Source organism: Oncorhynchus nerka, linkage group LG22 (assembly GCF_034236695.1).
Source record: "Oncorhynchus nerka isolate Pitt River linkage group LG22, Oner_Uvic_2.0, whole genome shotgun sequence".
Taxonomy (NCBI): domain Eukaryota; kingdom Metazoa; phylum Chordata; class Actinopteri; order Salmoniformes; family Salmonidae; genus Oncorhynchus; species Oncorhynchus nerka.
The window spans coordinates 13705432-13723684 of record NC_088417.1 but is presented as its reverse complement, the minus strand read 5'-3'; the positions used below and the strand labels follow the sequence as shown (position 1 = coordinate 13723684).

Sequence of the window (18253 nt, the reverse complement as noted above, 5' to 3'; positions counted from 1 at the left end):
GCCCATTCTATCTCCTTATGAACCCATTCAATCTTCTTATGAATCCATTCAATCTTCTTATGACCCCATTATATCTTCATATGAAACCATTATATCTTCTTCCTTATGAACCCATTCTATCATCTTTTGAACCCAGTCTATCTTCTTATGAACTCATTCTATCTTCTTATGAAGTCATTCTATCTTCTTCCTTATGAACTCATTCTATCTTCTTCCTTATGAACCCAGTCTATCTTCTTCCTTATGAACCCATTCTATCATCTTTTGAACCCAGTCTATCTTCTTATGAACTCATTATATCTTCTTCCTTATGAACCCAGTCTATCTTCTTATGAACTCATTCTATCTTCTTATGAACTCATTCTATCTTCTTCCTTATGAACCCATTCTATCTTCCTTATGAACCCATCTTTGTGTCCAGGAATAGATTCAATAGTTCAAGTTTGAATTTAAATAAGAGGAAGCCGAAGAGAGGCCAGATTTAAAAATCTGAGTCAAATTTGAGTAATAGGAATTCTGTGAAATTCCTCACCATTTATATGGAATTATGTTTATTCTAACTCTGTCTATTCTATTCTTAACTCGGGTGTAATGTATAGACCACTCTGCTAAAAATGTTAGCAATTTCAGGATTGCATGAAATTCAATTCCATTACATGAAATTGTCAAATTTTTATTGATTTATTGACAGTAGGTTAGTATTTTATAATTAATATCCAATTATATTTACAAGAAAGTATGGACTGTTATACAATCCTTGTCTTGTAGCCCACCTTTTCCTTATCGTCTGCCCATCCACCATATTTCACACCTGTTCAATCGCCATCTAATATTTAGTTATGAGTCTTCCAGTAGAGGGCTGTTCGAGAGCATGCGCACAACCGCTGCGAGAGAACCCTATTCCTCCTGTCACAACATTGAGGGGCAAAACGACAGCCGTGTTGGTAAGGAATTCATAATTTCATACAACCGCTGGGTTACTGTACTTTGTTTTTAAAATATGACCAAGCACACACTATGGAAGAGCTGCATTTTGTAGGACGAAAACTATTCGAATGGCGTGTCGGGTTTTCCCATCGTTTTCAGATGTGTTGAGATGGCTATTCTCGCGCTAATCTCTCATGTTTTCTCCTATTAAGCAAACGAACATATAATATGCCCCTTCCGTCAACTACTGACCCACTAAATTAAGTAAAATCAACTATGTCTATGTATTCGTCAATTTATTGCTGAAACATTTTCCAAACAAGTGATACGAGATAGTGTAAACACAATGCGTAGCACGGCAGTCAAGCTAAGTGAAACTATAATTTTCTGACTGTTCTCGGAAATGTTTCCTCTGCACGTTAGCGTTTTTGGTAGCTACGTGATGAGTTGCATCTGTCCTTGTGCGAGGAGACATGTAAACAATGGTAAGAAGTTGTTTGATGAAGCTTCGCTACATTGTTTTTATTTCCTTGACTTCAGAACTGTTTTCTCTTTCAAGCTGTTTTCTAGTTGGCTGGAGTTTCAGTTTCATCTTGGCACCTTACAAAGTGGTTTTGGCTCTAACATTTAGATTACCTCGACATTTTGTTTAACAACAATCGTTTTCTGTTTATTTGAACTGACCAGGTGTAGCCTATAAAGCTTCTCATATTTTGTTTATAAAACCTTAGGCCTAAATGGCAACTTGTTTCGTGTTTTCTAAATGTCACTGTAACACAAACTATCCAGAAAATGTAAAATATAAAATAATATCTGATTCTTAATGATTAAAATTGTGTTCTTATTCTAACAATCATTCACCCCTACTAATAATTGTCAAAACCTTATCCTATTCAATGATTAGATACAAGTAGATGCACATTCATAATTTACTTGAAGAAAACTGGAAAAAAAAGAAGTAAATTGGGAATAAAATACACCTGTTGAGTAAAGAATGTAAGGGCTTGTTTGTATGACTGTAATGCAGTAAAATGTTACCACAGTCAAACTTCACTAAAGTAACAAAACAAGAATACATATTCCTAAACTAAAATAGCAGCAGACACACCCCCAGCACACACACCCCCAGAAGACCCAACCCTTTTTCACAAACAAGGAAAAGGAAAAGGGGATTCCTAATCAGTGTGTCGTAAAGCATTTAACCCAACCCTTCTGAATCAGAGAGGTGCGGGGGCTGCCTTAAACAATCTATTGTTGCTTTATCAAACAGGTTTTCCCTCTTTAGTTCTCTGGTCATTCAATTATTATTACTTAGTGAAACACTACTCGTTAGTCGTATTTCTAAGAAAATAGACCCTAATGTTTAATATTTCATAGAGCCCTCAAACTCAACTGGACCTCTAAGCCAGTCCCACTGCATTTTTCCATTGTTCCCCTCTAATCAGGGACTGATTTAAACCTGGAAAATCAGGTGGGTGCAATTAATTATCAGGTAGACCAGAAAACCAGCAGGCTCTGGACCTCGTAGGGTAGGAGTTGAATACCCCTGTTCTATATCATCACAGCAACAACATGGACTTGCTGCTGTTATATATTGAATGATTTATATTCAATACTTAATTTCCATTTGCTTTGAAGGTGACTGATGTTGTATCTTGTCTTGTGATTGTCAAAAAGTCAGATTAAAGGTTATATTGTTGAGGTGTTTATTTTGATGTCCGTGTCGGAAAGTAGTTCATATGCTTTCTGCTTTTCACGCCGCAATATAGCTGCCACATAACACTTCCTGTTGTAGCACACAGATAAAACATGAATAAAGTGTTTTGGCTTGAGAAGCATCTTCAGTTTGTGTACCAGTGGAAGAACCTATTCAACGACAACAAATTGGCTAAACTGTGACTTTTATTGCCTCGGTTGAGTTTAGTAAATTATATCTTAACTGACAACATGCGTGGAACCATAGTCTAATCTACGCTGTGCCTTCAATATCTCTATTATAGAGAATGTTGCACTGGCTTGGTAAAGTCATTGCTAAGTTTTTACATTTGGCTTCTGCTGTCAAGTGAAGCCGATATGTCATCTCACATTATAAGGATATTGGTGGAGACCTGATATCATTGTCCCGAACTGTAAAGCGTCCGTTTGTAACTTGGACTTGGATGTGAACATGTTATGTGATATGAGCGAAGGCTACACTCCCCCTTCTGAATGGTAAATGCTTATTGCTGATGGATGAGGGGTTATTTGGAAACTGAGCGTATGTTTTATCTATTTTCATGAACACTTGATATCAGAAGTCAGCTATTCATTTATTTTACATATCCTACTGACTGTAAAGCATTCAAAACAATGCTGTTACACTTCTCTTAAATTCTGCAGGTAAAATGCATTACGATGCAGTTATAATGCGTTGTAAGACTTGTTTATCTATCCCTTTAAGTTTGACAGTGGTTTCTATCATGAATATCATCTTTTTAACTTAATTACTTCAGTATTGCCGTACTGGCTTGGGTTTCGCTCTTCGCAAAACATTTCAGTGACCTCGTCTGTTTTAAGTGTATAGTTTTAGTTGTATCGTGTTCGTTTTTAACAATGTTGAATGGTTTGTAATTCTTTGCGTAAAGCGTTTGCTCCACTGAAAGTGCGATTATGCTGCGGGACTTAGAGATAATTTGTGGTTTAGTACGCTACCCTGCGTCACCACTTCATCACTCCAGACCAGTGCAAGGGGGAGTTGGAGCACTGATTATGCTTTTGGGTCCTACTGTGTCTCTGACAATGAATGGGCGACATAAACCTAAATAGACACTGAAAGTTGTGCACTTCAGTATTACTTACTAAAACTGTTGTTACACTAAGGTTATTATTATTTTATTTTGCTCTTACTGTAATAGTGTAGGCTACTCCCGACCGGTCAAGTTGTACAGCGCCTAAGTGGTGCCACAGTCTAAAATACTGCATAGCATGTCAAGCTGTGTTGCTACAGATGCTGATTCAATACCCATGCCGGCCTCGACTGGGAGACCCATGAGATGACTGAATGTTTTTGGTTTCCCCCTCTAAAAACGGAAAGAAATAATTCTAAATAACAAACAAGCTTTATTTACAAATTAGTAACAATGTCTCACCCCATGTTCAAGAATGGCCCCTTTCTCGCTAATCTTACGTAATTTGAAAACGAAATCATCTCAAAATGTTTTTTTTTTAAAACTGATTTATTATTAATTTATTATTAATTTAGAACTATTCTCACAGAAATATTATTAACCCTGTTATTAGCAGGGCAATATAAACTAGGCAAAAAAAGAAACGTCTCATTTTCTGGACCCTGTCTTTCAAAGATAATTAATAAAAATCCAAATAACTTCACAGATCTTCATTGTAAAGGATTTAAACACTGTTTCCCATGCTTGTTCAATGAACCATAAACAATTAATAAACATGTACCTGTGGAACGGTCGTTAAGACACTAACAGCTTACAGACGGCTGGCAATTAAGGTCACAGTTATGAAAACGTAGGACACTAAAGAGGCCTTTCTACTGACTCTGAAAAACACAAAATGAAAGATGCCCAGGGTCCCTGCTCATCTGCATGAACATGCCTTAGGCATGCTGCAAGGAGGCATGAGGACTGCAGATGTGGCCAGGGAAATAAATAGCAATATCCGTACTGTGAGACGCCTAAGACAGCACTACAGGGAGACAGGACAGACAGCTGATCGTCCTCGCAGTGGCAGACCACGTGTAACAACACCTGCACAGGATCGGTACATCCGAACATCACACCTGCGGGACAGGTACAGGATGGCAACAACAACTGCCCAAGTTACACCAGGAACGCACTATCCCTCCACCAGTGCTCAGACTGTTCGTAATAGGCAGAGAGAGGCTGGACTGAGGGCGTGTAGGCCTGTTGTAAGGCAGGTCCTCACCAGGCATCAACGGCAACAACATTGCCTATGGGCACAAACCCACCGTTGCTGGACCAGACAGGACTGGCAAAAAGTGCTCTTCACTGAAGAGTTGCGGTTTTGTTACACCAGGGGTAATGGTGGGATTCCCGTTTATCGTAGTGAATAGTGAATTACTATGGGAATAAATATCACTGAATTACAGAAATATTTGGACAAATTAGTCCAATGAAGGGAAACAAATGGTTTCTTACTGGAAAATACTCTTTCAAACACACACGGTCATGTTGTACTGCGCCAACATGGCTATTAGCAGGTAGCTGGACAATAGACTTGCCTAGAAGGAGGTTGGGGGAGAATTCTATAGTCAGATGTATTTCTATGTTTGGTTGGCTGTATCACAACCGGCTGTCATTGGTTGCAACTTCAGTTTAATCCACCAGAAAAGACAAATTAATAATACCACAAAAAGTATTTTTATGTTTCACATCCAATCGTGATGGGAGTCCCATAGGGCGGCGCACAATTGGCCCAGTGTTTCTCTCCTTCTAAAAACAGAAATACATTTTTTTTGTCCTTTACCAATATTATTTTGTCCTTTTCAAATGACAATCGCACACTTTAGTTTTTTTGAAAACGAAATAACCTAAAATATCGTTATATATTATCAAGTTGATGGCACAGTTGTATAGCCGGCACCTACATAAAGCTGAGTGACACACTCATTCATGGCTTTGGATCAAAATAAATAAGTACCAACATTCTTTCTGATAGTCTTTAATAAAGTAGTGTTTTGGTTATCCTGACCTGGACATCATGTACAGTATTATAATAGCCCGTTATGGGCTATTAGCAGGACAATATACCTCTCTGTATTTTGATACTTTGTGGATGGGGGCTCCTGCAGTGCAAAATGCATTGTTGCAGGTGCAGGTTCGATACCCGTGCCGGCCGCCACCGGGAGACCCATGAGGTGGCTTTTGGTTTTAATTTAGAATCCTCTATATGTAATTATTGGCGGAGTGTCATATTTTTTTATATACTGTAGGCCTAACGTAGGTGATTCTCACTAGTGTTGAGTAATGTGCTGTTAAAAGTGGCGTAGCATATTGAAGTTAGAAGCAATAGGATTTGAAGCAAAAGCCTACAACTATTTTATCACTGTTTCGCCCTGCTCTAAGAGAAGCATGGGGACTGGTCTTGATAAATCAATGAGATTTTAATTTTAATTTAATCTCCGTTTGGGTATTGGTTAGACTACAATTAGGGTGTAGAAATGTCATGCTCTTAGTATAACCTTTTATTTAACTAGGCAAGTCAGTTAAGAACATATTCTTATTTATAAGGACAACCTACTCCTTCCTCCCCGTCAGGGAATTGAACCCCGGTCTCCCGCGTGCCTGCAAGACACGGGGATTCTTTTAGCTAAATAGCAAAGTACTGTAGCCTACCCCCGACCATCACATTGTACAGCGCCATATTTTCCGTTCCATCTTAATGGAAACCCAGAGGGTTTTTCTTTGAATATAAACACCATAGTAATAATCAGATTAAGCAAAATTTCTTAAAAATCAGTCCCATATACTATGTTCTTACAAAAAAAAGGTTTTAAATGCTCTAGTACAGCCATTATTGAAGGCTATCAAATGCTTTTCAAAGATGCCCTTTGGTGGACAAACTAGCACTAACTAGCATTAATGGTACCAGTGGTTCACACTTAAATAACGTGCCATAGAATTCTGCGGACGCTGCAACTTTTAAAGGACAAAACACTCTATGTACATTTTTGACATGGCGCAAGTTGTCCATTGTTTTAGATTTCAATAGGAGGAAAGCAAGTCACAGATCGGAGGCACACTGCCATTTCAGCAGCATGAAAGTCCATGCCTCAATCGGAAAGAAACACTGTCACTTTGAATTCTGCATATAGCCTTCACTTATAACAACCAGTCATTACTAGTTATGTGACACAAGTTTATCGTTTCAGTCAAATCCCTGCATTAAATCTGTGATATTTTATCTCAATGAAACGGGTAGCTAGATACACTAGTTGTAAATTGTGATTTTAAAACTGAAATAGAAAAACATTCTCTGGTTATGAATTAAACACTAAGGTATTATCTAAGAGAGTGACTGACTTTCAGTTTTAATGGCCTTAATGGTTATTTATCAATATGCAAAATGATAACAGATGTTGTCAAGTTATATCAATTGATTAAAAAAATTAAAAAACAGCAGACATGTTGTAGGAATCTTGAAAATCTAGTAGCTCTTCTCTTGTCTCAAGCCATGAAACCTTGATGATTGGAAATATCACAGAAATTTGATGAATAAGAGCGACATGATGTATATTAATTGAATGTGTTTTTCATTCATGGATACCATGCTCTGTCAGATATCGGACCTGCTCATTATGACTTGACATCGAATTGAGTTATTGCTGGTGTCTTAGTCAGTGTCAAGGCTGGTCTGACATCAAAAAAAGTTAGATGAGGTACAAACTGGTTTCAGGATAATTATTTTGAACATATTTATAGTGTATTTATAGAGAGCCAAATCTTGAGTGTAATTGTGCATATATAATATCTATTCTCATCATATATGCACTTTGACGGAGCCTATATGATAACATGGTGACATTTGTTGCCGTTGTAAGTCTAGGGCATTTTAAGCCCAACTTATTCTTTTCTACTGTGCTATAAGCTTATGTGGCATTGACGAAGCAGATTGCTTAAAAAAAAAACTGTCTCTCGTTTCAATAGAATTTTAATGTGTTCGTGTTATGTTCTTCTCACCAGCTTCAGAGCTCCTATTGATCAAGCATACTTTGATTCAGGAGCCAGTTTACTAGACTTGAGGGTTGTATTGAGAGGGCCACCAGCATGCAATCTGGAAGCATTGTTTAGCTTTGAGAACAAATGGCCTTTTTCCCTTTGCAACAGAATAGAACAGGACGTACCCTGTAGTCATTCTTTGTTGGAAACCCAATTAGAGTTGGGCACGTTTTGTCACAACTTGTCGTTGTGCTAATCATCACTTGCCCGGCTTTTCCGATAGGCAATTCCCAATCCCAGTTTGCTGCGTTTCCTTTAAGCTTGTTTATATAAAATGTGAACACCCAGGGCATAATAAACATCCTCCGACTCACCATTACCCTCTATGCTCTCCAGCCTCTGTCCCCTTTTGTTGTGTCGAAGCAACGTGGGTATTTGCTAAGTCACGGAGAAATGTGTGAATTTCTGAAACCTCATGCTGTGTTGGGGGGAGTGTGTGGTCCCTAGTCCGTTAACATACCACATTGCTGCATCTAAAGCTGCAAAAACTCTTAGCCAAAGTTCCCTCATGCGTTAGTGTTTGTACACTGTCGTAGACAAAAACAACTGGGTTTACTGATAATCCTCAAATCGAAATGAAGGATGGAGCAGTTGGAGCCATAGGAGATATGTGTTTTAATCCTATAAAAATGAGTCAAAAATGGTTGTTCTGGTCTTCTTCCACTGCTTTAGACATTTTGTTCCTTGCATTGCAAATGGATAGTAATTACATTTTGAATGGGGAAAAGATGTGAGATAGAGGAATTTCCACAGGAGTTTATTGAAAAAAGGTTTGACGCAACCCAACTGTGTCTAGTATGACGAGACGTGTAGTTGTATGAATTCCCCTTCACTCGCTTTGATGAATGACTTTGAACTTTCCCCCCCTTTTTTTGTTTGTTCTTCAGACCGTATGTAGTTACCAGGCTCCATTTGACACTTGACATCATCACATAATAATAGCTGTATATTTGAATTCAGCCTGGGTTTTAATGTGCCAGCGATGACACTTCTCTGTCAGGTAAATAATAGAACAGAGAACAAGTGTTCTGTAACTCTCTATCTGTTGTGTTAATCCCCAAACTATCAGGTGTGGGTGTATTCTCAGATGGCACAGGAGATAATTGGGGATCCACCTGTAGCAGTCGTCACAACCCAGAAGAATTTAGTGAGCAATTATAGATGTCTCAGAGATATGTCACCCTGATGGCAGACTACGCAGAGGCCTTGGCCATCAATCAGATTAGGACAGATTACAATTGGTCTTTTTTTTTTTTTTGTCCCGCGGGCGGTTGAATAGTGATTTTTGTTTTGTACTTCATTGTCAGAGAACATAGAGAGAGACTGAGCCCAGCTGCTCTGACAAAGGGAGAGTTTAACTGTAGGTTGAAAAGCTATTATTGTCTACAAACGCCGAGCCTTCAAGCGCCAAGCCTTACCTCTGTTTTCGTAAAAAGGTGAGGGATGGGTCTGGAGAAATTGAACCACTCTAATTCATAGACAACGATATGGAAGCAAGGACTGACCATCCATGATATAACAATTATAGTTTAATTATGTTTTGAGGCTACACAGTGTTTGTTTACATTTACATTGTTTACAAATTGTTTACGACCGTTGAACTAGGCTCATGAGACATTTGCAAGTTATATTCTTTCAAAATAAATTATTTTTTCATTAATTTATCAGTTAAATGTATGTAGCAATTAAAGATTCTAGCTATAACGGGCAGAACATAAAATGTTCATAATGTTGTGAAGAGATCAGGAAATGTTGCGAAAGGACCGACTCAATTCCCTCCTTTTGCCAAGAATGCACCGAAAGTGTTGGCTCAACATGAGCATATGTCACTGCTGTCTATCTCTCTCTCTTCCTTTTCCCATCTCTACTGAACATGTTTGTGGAGTCTCCATTATAATGTGAATGGTGTTTTTATGCAGTGTTTATTGGATTCTCTTAGCGAGCTCTGTTATTGTGAACACAAACAGGCCTGCCTCTGTGTGTCAGATATTTCAATTTCTTGTCATTCAAAAGCGACATAAAGGAGCCAGGCTCATGATGGAGATGTCTTGTACTGATTTATTGTGGAGGCGGCGTGAAAATGGCAACCACTTTCAGTTCTAGAAAAAAACCTGTTGGATTTTTTTCAATTGAACATATAATGACTCCCTTTACTTTAAAAGCACGTAGTGGATAAATAAGCACAATGTCCTGCAGCTGAGTACCATGTCATCCTCTGTCTCTTTCTCAGTTTAATTCAAAGGGCTTTATTGGCATGGGAAATGTGTTTTAGATTGCAAAAGCAAGTGAAATAAACAAAAGTGAGAAAAAAAGAGTCGACATGAACGGTAAACATTGCACTCTCAATGGTTTCAAAATGAAGACATTTTTTTATTTATATATTTTTTACCCCTTTTTTTCCCTCCCCAATTTCGTGGTATCCAATTAGTTAGTCTTGTCTCATCGCTGCAACTCCCGTGCAGACTCGGGAGAGGCGAAGGTTGAGAGCCATGCGGCCTACGAAACACAACCCAACCAAGCCGCACTGCTTCTTGTCACAACACACATCCAACCCGGAAGCCAGCTGCACCAATGTGTCAGAGGAAACACTATACACCTGGTGACCGTGTCAGCATGCACTGCGCCCGGCCTGCCACAAAAGTCGCTAGTGCGCGATGAGACAAGGATATCCCTGCCGACCAAACCCTCCCTAACCCGGACGATGCTGAGCCAATTGTGCGCCGCCCCATGGGCCTCCCGGTCGTGGCCGGCTGTGACAGAGCCTGGACTTGAACCCAGAATCTCTGGTGGCACTGCGATGCATTGCCTTAGACTTCTGCTAAACCCGGAGGCCCTGTGAAGACATTTTAAAGTTTTACATTATCAGTCTTCTGAAAATATTCCGACCCCTTGACTTTTTCCACATTTTGTTAGGTTACAGCATTATTCTAAAATGTATGAAGAAAAAAAATCTCAATCTACACACCTTAATGACAAAGCAAAAACATGTCTTTAGAAATGTTTGCTAATTTATTACAAACAGAAATATCACATTTACATAAGTATTCAGACTCTTTACTCAGTACTTTGTTGACACACCTTTATCAGTGACGAGTCTTCTTTGGTATGATGCTACAACATTTACATTTACATTTAAGTCATTTTGACTGTGTGCTTCCTGTTGGAAGGTGACCCTTTGTCCCAGTTATGAGGTTCTGAGCGCTCGGGATCAAGGATCTCTCTGTATTTTACTCCGTTCATCTTTGTCTCTATCCTGACTGGACCCCAGTCCCTGCTGCTGAAAACCACCCCCACAGCATGATGCTGCCTCCACCATGCTTCACCGTAGGGATGGTGGCCAGGTTTCCTCCAGACGTGATGCTTGGCATTCAGGCCAAAGAGTTGAATCTTGGTTTCATCAGACCAGAGAATCTTGTTTCTCGTGGTCTGAGAGTCCTTTAGGTGCCTTTTGGCAATCTCCAAGCGGGCTGTCATGTACCTTTTTACTGAGGAGTGTCTGCCGTCTGGCCACTCTACCATAAAGGCCTGATTTGGTGGAGTGCTGCAGAGATGGTTGTCCTTCTGGAAGGTTCTCTCATCTCCACAGAGGAACTCTAAAGCTCTGTCAGAGTGACCATTGAGTTCTTGGTCACCTCCCTGACAAAGGCCCTTCTCCCCCCATTGCTCAGGAAGAGTCTTGGTGGTTCCAAACTTCTTCCATTTAAGAATGATGGAGGCCACTGGGGACATTCAATGCTGCAGAAATGTTTTTGTACCCTTCCCCAGATCTGTGCCTCGACACGGACAATTCCTTCGACCTCATGGCTTAGTTTTTGCTCTGACATGCACTGTCAACTGTGGAACCTTTTTATATAGACAGGTGTGTATGCCTTTCCAAATCATGTCCAAACAATTGAATTTACAACAGGTGGAGTCCAGTCATGTTGTAGAAACATCTCAAAGATGACCAATGGAAACAGGATGCACCTGAGCTCAATTTAGAGTCTCATAGTAAATGCTCTGAATACTTATGTAATAATAAGGTATTTCTGTTTTTTTTTTATAAATTAGTAAACTTTTCTAAAAACCTGTTTTCATTATGGGGTATTGTGTGTGTGTGTGGTAGATATCTCAGGATAAAAAAAATAAGGCTGTAATGTGGAAAAAGTCAAGGATTCTGAATACTTTCCGAAGGAACTGTAGGTACAGTGTTGTAACCATGTCCAAATAGTTGGAAGTACGAAAGGGAAAATAAATGGACACATCAAAATTGGATTTGTTTTCAAATTCTCTCGCACACCTTTCTGTCTGGAGAATGATGCATGCTGTTATTTGCCCATGCACGGCCTGCTATTAACTTTCTTAGATTCATGCATGGGTGTGTAACAGCGCTCATTTGTGACCTTCACGGAACCACCTGTACCCGAATATTCGAGTCACAGGTCTGGGTCGGATCAGCCACTTGTCTCGGGTTTGTGTTATTTTAACTCACTTGTCCGGAAGCTCCCTTACAGATCCGAATGCGACTGCTTGCAGTAAAGAGAGTGGAGCGTGCCACGTCTAGCTTGTTGTTGGCGAATCATAGGTCATCAAAGCTGCAATAGACTGCAGTCATAGAGCCTCCGTGTGTGGCAGAAGTTATGAGATATCTAATCAATGGAAGATGGAATTAAAATGACAGATTTTACAGTTAAAGGAGAAGGATAGGCTACAACGACCATGAGCCAACAGTTAGGCAGCTGCTTAATATTCTGAATGAAGTTGTTGTTATTTGTAGTTGTAGGATGAGAAAGTGCATGCAGCCTCAATTAGCCTAGCTAGCTAACGATGATAGCCAAGTATCTTAACTAGCTTCTCCCGGTTGATGCAGTCAAGACAAGTACTACGTAATCATTGGATGATGAATAACCTAGCTTTGGCAGCTATTACTCTACTATAGTGCGAGTCGGCTTGGTTAGTTGCTGTCTCTCCCTCCCTGCTCCCTTTGTCACTCACTGTACTCCCCCATCTGCTAGTGTGGCACCTATCTTTGATTTGTCTGTGACATTCAAAAGCTGAGCTACTGCCTTCTAAAGTCTAGGAGTATTTGCTTGGGAAGTAATATTATACAATGTGTGTCTCTGTTGCTATCAATTGATCTATTCACTTTCTGTAAAAGAGAATATGTGTAATGAAATGAGGGTTCATATAAATTATAATACAATTGGTAGCGAAATAACATTTGGGGAAATAAGGTCTAGACTTTGTTTTTATTATTAAATAGGCTACCTAAAAGAGTACATGAGTTTTGTTAAACTTGCAGAAAATGAGCATCAAAACCAGCATTTTTCTAGGTCTCTCAAATTAAACAAAATCAAGATTTTGGTGCCTTATAATATAGGCTCATTAAAAAAATCATTCAAATGTGAAAAAGGGGTCTCTGGGGTGGGGGGAAAGTTGGTGTAAGCCATCAAGGTAAATGGAATCTTGCACAAAACATTTTTATGGGCCTAATAATAAAGATGTGAACATTTATTAACTTTTAATGTGTCATGAACACAACCATTCAGGATACTTTCATCTGATTTGTCAAACAAATTACTTCGTCCACGGCAAAATAATTCCAGCATCCAAAGCCCCTAATCCAGCTCCCCTAATCACTGGGTCTCTTTCATCGCGTCATGGTGGCAGCATTCATCCGTTGACAATTTTATTAATTCAGGAACACAGTTCGCGCTGCATTACTAAGGCCTGGTGTGTATTTGCTGGGGCGTAATTGTCTTTTTGGATAACTGCAGTGGAGATCGCTGGAAAATGTGTTTTTATTTTTTCAGCTATAGTGGTGTGCTTATTTAAAGACTGTTTACATCGTTGCACATTGTCAGCCTCACACAATATCATCATACCCATACCAACCACTTCAATGTCGTTATTTACTGTAGGTCTTAGGACATACTGTGACATCAATGGGATGAAGCCTAAAGATCATGAGACTTTTACACAGTTACCATTGGCATCAGTGTAATATTTACGTGAAGAGTTACTGTACTTTACATGCACACATACAGGTTAGGATTTAGCCCTTTGTCTTTACTCCCACAAACCAGGTCTTCTTTGCTATCTTCTGTACGGCACACACACATCTAAAAACCTCCTGGTGGCTCTTTCACTGTCAAATGAAACCATTCGATCAATGAAGCCCAGTGAGGGAGGGGAGGGTTAGGACACACAGCTCCACCCCTTGCCCAGTAGGGATGCGCTGCGATTATTCAAATATCCAAACGGATGTTTAATATTCAATTACTTGGAATACTTAAACCTATCCCAAACCATAACCCTTACCATAACCATTCAGAGTGAATTCGTAATAAATGCCTAAACTTAACCTTGGAAAGATACAGAGAAGTAACCAAACAGTTTGGAACAACACACACACACAGACTCGCACACACCGGCTCCTGCTCATCTCTCGCACCTCCCCCACCCCTTTGCTGAAACAAGCAGTGCAGTTCACCAGCACAAGCAAGTCTCCATTGATGTTTCATATACACTACCGTTCAAAAGTTGGTGGTCATTTAGAAATGTCCTTGTTTTTGAAAGAAAATCACATTTTTTGGGGTCCCTTTTCAAATAAAATATCAAATTGATCAGAAATACAGTGTAGACATTGTTAATGTTGTAAATGACTATTGTAGCTGGAAACGGCAGCCTTTAAAAAAATTATAATAATAAAAAATGGAATATCTACATAGGTGTACAGAGGCCCATTATCAGCAACCATCACTCCTGTGTTTCAATGGCACGTTGTGTTAGATAATCCAAGTATATCGTTTTAAAAGGCTATCTGATCATTAAAAACAATTTTGTAGTTATGTTAGCACAACTGAAAACTTCTGATTTAAAGAAGCAACAAAACTGGCCTTCTTTTGACTAGTTTAGTATCTGGAGCATCAGCATTTGTGGTTTTGATTACAGGCTCAAAATGGCTAGAAACAAAGACCATTCTTCTGAACTCGTCAGTCTATTTCTGTTCTGAGAAATGAAGGCTATTCCATGTGAGAAATTACCAAAAAACCGAAGATCTCGCAAATTTTTCAGTTGTGCTAACATGGCTAGGCCACTCCAGGACCTTAATGTGCTTCTTCTTGAGCCACTCCTTTGTTGCCTTGGCCGTGTGTTTTGGGTCATTGTCATGCTGGAATACCCATCCACGACCCATTTTCAATGCCCTGGCTGAGGGAAGGAGGTTCTCACCCAAGATTTGACGGTACATGGCCCCGTCCATCGTCCCTTTGATGCGGTGAAGTTGTCCTGTCCCCTTAGCAGAAAAACAGCCCCAAAGCATAATGTTTCCACCTCCATGTTTGATGGTGTTCTTGGGGTCATAGGCAGCATTCCTCCTCCTCCAAACACAGCAAGTTGAGTTGATGCCAAAGAGCTCCATTTTGGTCTCATCTGACCACAACACTTTCACCCAGTTGTCTTCTGAATCATTCAGATGTTCATTGGCAAACTTCAGACGGGCATGTATATGTGCTTTCTTGAGCAGGGGGACCTTGCGGGCGCTGCAGGATTTCAGTCCTTCACGGCGTAGTGCGTTACCAATTGTTTTCTTGGTGACTATGGTCCCAGCTGCCTTGAGATCATTGACAAGATCCTCCCGTGTAGTTCTGGGCTGATTCCTCACCGTTCTCATGATCATTGCAACTCCACGAGGTGAGATCTTGCATGGAACCCCAGGCCGAGGGAGATTACAGTTCTTCTGTGTTTCTTCTATTTGAGAATAATTGCACCAACTGTTGTCACCTTCTCAACAAGCTGCTTGGCGATGGTCTTTTAACCCATTCCAGCCTTGTGTAGGTCTACAATCTTGTCCCTGACAAGAACCCTTGGAGAGCTCTTTGGTCTTAGCCATGGTGAAGAGTTTAGAATCTGATTGATTGATTGATTGCTTCTGTGGACAGGTGTCTTTTATACAGGTAACAAGCTGAGATTAGGAGCACTCCCTTTAAGAGTGTGCTCCTAATCTCAGCTTGTTACCTGTATAAAAGACACCTGGTAGCCAGAAATCTTTCTGATTGAGAGGGGGTCAAATACTTATTTCCCTCATTTAAAATGCAAATCAATTTATAACATTTTTGACATGCGTTTTTCTGGATATTGTTGTTGTTATTCTGTCTCTCATTGTTCAAATAAACCTACCATTCAAATTATAGACTGATAATTTCTTTGTCAGTGGGCAAACGTACAAAATCAGCAGGGGATCAAATACTTTTTTCCCTCACTGTATGAGGACACCCCTTCAAATTAGTGGATTCGGCTATTTAAGCCACACCCATTGCTGACAGGTGTATACAATCTAGCACACAGCCATGCAAGCTCCATAGACAAACATTGGCAACTGTGGAAATGTCTAGGAGCAACAACAGCTCAGCCGTCAAATGGTAGGCCACACAAGCTCACAGAACGGGACCGCCGAGTGCTGAAGTACGTAAAAATCATCTGTCCCCGGTTGCAACACTCACTACCGCGTTCCAAACTGCCTCTGGAAGCAACGCCAGCACTTTAACTGTTTGTTGGGAGCTTCATGAAATGGGTTTCCATAGCTGAGCAGCTGCACACAAACCTAAGATCACCATGCGCAATTCCTAAGCGTTGGCTGGAGGGGTGTAAAGCTTGCCGCCATTGGACTCTGGAGCAGAGGAAACGTGTTCTATGGAGGGATGAATCATGCGTCGCCATCAGGCAGTTTTGGTGGATACCAGGAGAACGCTACATGCCTCAATGCATAGTGCCAACTGTAAAGTTTTAATGGGGGAGGAATAATGGTTCGGGCTAGGCCCCTTAGATCAGGTGAAGGGAAACGCTACAGCATACAACATTCTAGACGATTCTGTGCTTCCAACTTTATGGCAACATTATGGGGAAGGCCCTTACCTGTTTTCAGCATGACAATGCCCCTGTGCAAGGTCCATACAGAAATGGCTAGTTGAGATCGGTGTGGAAGAACCTGACTGGCCTGCACAGAGAGGTTGAGGTCAGGGCTCTATCAAAACATCTTATGCATGAATTGGAGCGCCGACTGCGAGCCAGGCCTAATCGCCCCACATCAGTGCTCGACCTCACTAATGCTCTTGTCCCCGCAGCAATGTTCCAACATCTAGTGGAAAGCCTTCCCAGAAGAGTGGAGGCCGTTACATTAACTCCATATTAATGCCCCTGATTTTGGAATGTGATGTTCGATGAGTGATGTCCACATCATTTTGGTCATCTAGTGTATTTTTAAAACACATATTTCGACTATCCAGATATCTGATATTTTTATAATACTGAAATAATTTCAAATGCCTATCCCTAATGCCCAGAGCCTTTGCAGCCACCCCTCCCATTTAATCAGAGGGCCTGCAGACTGCAGTCAGACCAGCCCCACCTCCACTCACCCTCAGGGACCTCGAGCACTGGCTCCCCTCCCCCTCTCTGTCACACCTCCTGGAAACCTTCTACCAATTCACTCAATGCCTCATTGCAGTACTTAAGCTGTAATTTATAAACAAACTGTTTTGTAAAACTAAATATCTGGGTGGTTTTGGGGATGCTGTTTACACAGAGAAATCTCATTTAAACTTTTCAGAGTATGGCACATGCATACATGAATTGTTGTGTAAACAAAGTTAAATCATTTGCATTCATTGACTGGCATGTTTGGCTGTCATTTTGAACCGTTGTTTATTTTATTTGTTTTGTCTATAGCTAGGCCTCGAATAGATCTGCTGAAGACATAGAATGTGATTGGAATGGAAACTGGGAGACTGAGTCCCTGATTGGCCGAAGGACTGGGCAGAAGGAAATACCAAACGGTGAGTCACTATGGAGGTTCACTGAAACACTAAAGAGTTCACTTAACCGTAGGGTAGCAGTGGTCAATGGTCAAAATGATGATTTCAGTCCGTTTTGTGGTGTGTTAAGGTTACACTGTGATTATTTTGCTCTGTAGCCCTGAGATTTCAACACAGATAATCTTTAGTCAGAGTGCGACAAGGCCCGAGGGCGACCATTTTGTGTTAGAGCAGTAAGTATTACAGTTATATAGTGAATCCATTTTGTTTCCGGGTAACTAAAGTACAATCCATTAATCTGCTTCGGAAGGCTCACAGTCGCTGCATCTCACTGCCTTTCTGTGAAAATCCGGGCCCCTCCAGTGGCGGCCACCCCTTTACCACAGACCCCATTTCACTTCATTTGACTTTCATGCGAAGCTGTCTTTATCTCTTACCAGGAACTCAATCCAAATTCCATCAGACATCAATTTACATAATGTACCAGGGAAAGAGATTCATTCATGTCCTCTATACACAATACACATGGGTTACTGTACTTGGGGGGGGGGGGGGGGCATTCCGCCTTTGTCTCCTACCACAGGCAATGAGGCGGTCCAGCTGCTTACGTCTCAAGCGAACAATTGAAGTGCACATAAGACTAGGAATGTAATCTGCTTTGTTTGAAAGGGGGATACTTCAGAGAGCTTTCATGTTTTTATAGAAGGAATGTGGGGGCTTTTTCATTCACTCTGTTCAGAAGGAAAATTACATGTAGGAGTAAATTGATGTCTCAACTTAACGCAA

General features: G+C 40.4%; 1 protein-coding gene across 5 annotated transcripts in view; it reads left to right on the top strand.

The window, feature by feature from the left end:
- The first annotated feature begins 857 nt into the window (after positions 1-857).
- Positions 858-18253, top strand: part of LOC115104874 (lethal(3)malignant brain tumor-like protein 4) — a 129292-nt gene continuing 111896 nt past the window's right edge. For 4 of the 5 annotated variants that reach the window (XM_029626239.2, XM_029626238.2, XM_029626236.2 and 1 more), the window contains exons 1-2: positions 858-944; positions 17382-17488. The gene's annotated coding sequence lies outside the window, so the exon portion shown is untranslated. Of the gene's footprint in view, positions 945-1339; positions 1413-17381; positions 17489-18253 lie in introns of those variants that run through there. The other variant, XM_029626235.2, reaches the window with a different exon arrangement.